Source organism: Lampetra fluviatilis, unplaced genomic scaffold, assembly GCF_964198595.1.
Source record: "Lampetra fluviatilis unplaced genomic scaffold, kcLamFluv1.1 SCAFFOLD_677, whole genome shotgun sequence".
Taxonomy (NCBI): domain Eukaryota; kingdom Metazoa; phylum Chordata; class Hyperoartia; order Petromyzontiformes; family Petromyzontidae; genus Lampetra; species Lampetra fluviatilis.
The window spans coordinates 16,196-20,000 of NW_027620468.1; positions in this window are offsets into that span (position 1 = coordinate 16,196).

The following is a 3,805-nucleotide window of genomic DNA, read 5'->3' on the forward strand; positions in this document are numbered from 1 at the left end:
AATCGCTCATTTTTGCGTCGCCAAATATCGTACGAACGCCGTGAAACTTCCACAGGCTTTTCCAGCAGATTGGCACGTGCACTCAAAAAAGTCAAAATTTGTACACATAGACCCCATCAAACGGGAGAAATTGGCCGGGATTGCTCTCATGTGCGTTACGGGGCATCGTTTCTCTCGCTCCGAATTCCATCGAGCTGGGAAATCGCTCATTTTTGCGTCGCCAAATATCGTACGAACGCCGTGAAACTTCCACAGGCTTTTCCAGCAGATTTGCACCTGCACTCAAAAAAGTCAAAATTTTTACACATAGACCCCATCAAACGGGAGAAATTGGCCCGGATTGCTCTCATGTGCGTTACGGGGCATCGTTTCTCTCGCGCCGAATTCTCTCGAGCTGGGAAATCGCTCATTTTTGCGTCGCCAAATATCGTACGAACGCCGTGAAACTTCCACAGGCTTTTTCAGCAGATTTGCACCTGCACTCAAAAAAGTCAAAATTTTTACACATAGACCCCATCAAACGGGAGAAATTGGCCCGGATTGCTCTCATGTGCGTTACGGGGCATCGTTTCTCTCGCGCCGAATTCCATCGAGCTGGGAAATCGCTCATTTTTGCGTCGCCAAATATCGTACGAACGCCGTGAAACTTCCACAGGCTTTTTCAGCAGATTTGCACGTGCACTCAAAAAAGTCAAAATTTTTACACATAGACCCCATCAAACGGGAGAAATTGGCCCGGATTGCTCTCATGTGCGTTACGGGGCATCGTTTCTCTCGCGCCGAATTCTCTCGAGCTGGGAAATCGCTCATTTTTGCGTCGCCAAATATCGTACGAACGCCGTGAAACTTCCACAGGCTTTTTCAGCAGATTTGCACGTGCACTCAAAAAAGTCAAAATTTGTACACATAGACCCCATCAAACGGGAGAAATTGGCCGGGATTGCTCTCATGTGCGTTACGGGGCATCGTTTCTCTCGCTCCGAATTCCATCGAGCTGGGAAATCGCTCATTTTTGCGTCGCCAAATATCGTACGAACGCCGTGAAACTTCCACAGGCTTTTTCAGCAGATTTGCACGTGCACTCAAAAAAGTCAAAATTTTTACACATAGACCCCATCAAACGGGAGAAATTGGCCGGGATTGCTCTCATGTGCGTTACGGGGCATCGTTTCTCTCGCGCCGAATTCCATCGAGCTGGGAAATCGCTCATTTTTGCGTCGCCAAATATCGTACGAACGCCGTGAAACTTCCACAGGCTTTTCCAGCAGATTTGCACGTGCACTCAAAAAAGTCAAAATTTTTACACATAGACCCCATCAAACGGGAGAAATTGGCCCAGATTGCTCTCATGTGCGTTACGGGGCATCGTTTCTCTCGCGCCGAATTCTCTCGAGCTGGGAAATCGCTCATTTTTGCGTCGCCAAATATCGTACGAACGCCGTGAAACTTCCACAGGCTTTTTCAGCAGATTTGCACCTGCACTCCAAAAAGTCAAAATTTTTACACATAGACCCCATCAAACGGGAGAAATTGGCCCGGATTGCTCTCATGTGCGTTACGGGGCATCGTTTCTCTCGCTCCGAATTCCATCGAGCTTGGAAATCGCTCATTTTTGCGTCGCCAAATATCGTACGAACGCCGTGAAACTTCCACAGGCTTTTCCAGCAGATTTGCACCTGCACTCAAAAAAGTCAAAATTTTTACACATAGACCCCATCAAACGGGAGAAATTGGCCCGGATTGCTCTCATGTGCGTTACGGGGCATCGTTTCTGTCGCGCCGAATTCCATCGAGCTGGGAAATCGCTCATTTTTGCGTCGCCAAATATCGTACGAACGCCGTGAAACTTCCACAGGCTTTTCCAGCAGATTGGCACGTGCACTCAAAAAAGTCAAAATTTGTACACATAGACCCCATCAAACGGGAGAAATTGGCCGGGATTGCTCTCATGTGCGTTACGGGGCATCGTTTCTCTCGCTCCGAATTCCATCGAGCTGGGAAATCGCTCATTTTTGCGTCGCCAAATATCGTACGAACGCCGTGAAACTTCCACAGGCTTTTTCAGCAGATTTGCACGTGCACTCAAAAAAGTCAAAATTTGTACACATAGACCCCATCAAACGGGAGAAATTGGCCCGGATTGCTCTCATGTGCGTTACGGGGCATCGTTTCTCTCGCGCCGAATTCCATCGAGCTGGGAAATCGCTCATTTTTGCGTCGCCAAATATCGTACGAACGCCGTGAAACTTCCACAGGCTTTTCCAGCAGATTTGCACCTGCACTCAAAAAAGTCAAAATTTTTACACATAGACCCCATCAAACGGGAGAAATTGGCCCGGATTGCTCTCATGTGCGTTACGGGGCATCGTTTCTCTCGCGCCGAATTCTCTCGAGCTGGGAAATCGCTCATTTTTGCGTCGCCAAATATCGTACGAACGCCGTGAAACTTCCACAGGCTTTTTCAGCAGATTTGCACCTGCACTCAAAAAAGTCAAAATTTTTACACATAGACCCCATCAAACGGGAGAAATTGGCCCGGATTGCTCTCATGTGCGTTACGGGGCATCGTTTCTCTCGCGCCGAATTCCATCGAGCTGGGAAATCGCTCATTTTTGCGTCGCCAAATATCGTACGAACGCCGTGAAACTTCCACAGGCTTTTTCAGCAGATTTGCACGTGCACTCAAAAAAGTCAAAATTTTTACACATAGACCCCATCAAACGGGAGAAATTGGCCCGGATTGCTCTCATGTGCGTTACGGGGCATCGTTTCTCTCGCGCCGAATTCTCTCGAGCTGGGAAATCGCTCATTTTTGCGTCGCCAAATATCGTACGAACGCCGTGAAACTTCCACAGGCTTTTTCAGCAGATTTGCACGTGCACTCAAAAAAGTCAAAATTTGTACACATAGACCCCATCAAACGGGAGAAATTGGCCGGGATTGCTCTCATGTGCGTTACGGGGCATCGTTTCTCTCGCTCCGAATTCCATCGAGCTGGGAAATCGCTCATTTTTGCGTCGCCAAATATCGTACGAACGCCGTGAAACTTCCACAGGCTTTTTCAGCAGATTTGCACGTGCACTCAAAAAAGTCAAAATTTTTACACATAGACCCCATCAAACGGGAGAAATTGGCCGGGATTGCTCTCATGTGCGTTACGGGGCATCGTTTCTCTCGCGCCGAATTCCATCGAGCTGGGAAATCGCTCATTTTTGCGTCGCCAAATATCGTACGAACGCCGTGAAACTTCCACAGGCTTTTCCAGCAGATTTGCACCTGCACTCAAAAAAGTCAAAATTTTTACACATAGACCCCATCAAACGGGAGAAATTGGCCCGGATTGCTCTCATGTGCGTTACGGGGCATCGTTTCTCTCGCTCCGAATTCCATCGAGCTTGGAAATCGCTCATTTTTGCGTCGCCAAATATCGTACGAACGCCGTGAAACTTCCACAGGCTTTTCCAGCAGATTTGCACCTGCACTCAAAAAAGTCAAAATTTTTACACATAGACCCCATCAAACGGGAGAAATTGGCCCGGATTGCTCTCATGTGCGTTACGGGGCATCGTTTCTCTCGCGCCGAATTCTCTCGAGCTGGGAAATCGCTCATTTTTGCGTCGCCAAATATCGTACGAACGCCGTGAAACTTCCACAGGCTTTTTCAGCAGATTTGCACCTGCACTCAAAAAAGTCAAAATTTGTACACATAGACCCCATCAAACGGGAGAAATTGGCCGGGATTGCTCTCATGTGCGTTACGGGGCATCGTTTCTCTCGCTCCGAATTCCATCGAGCTGGGAAATCG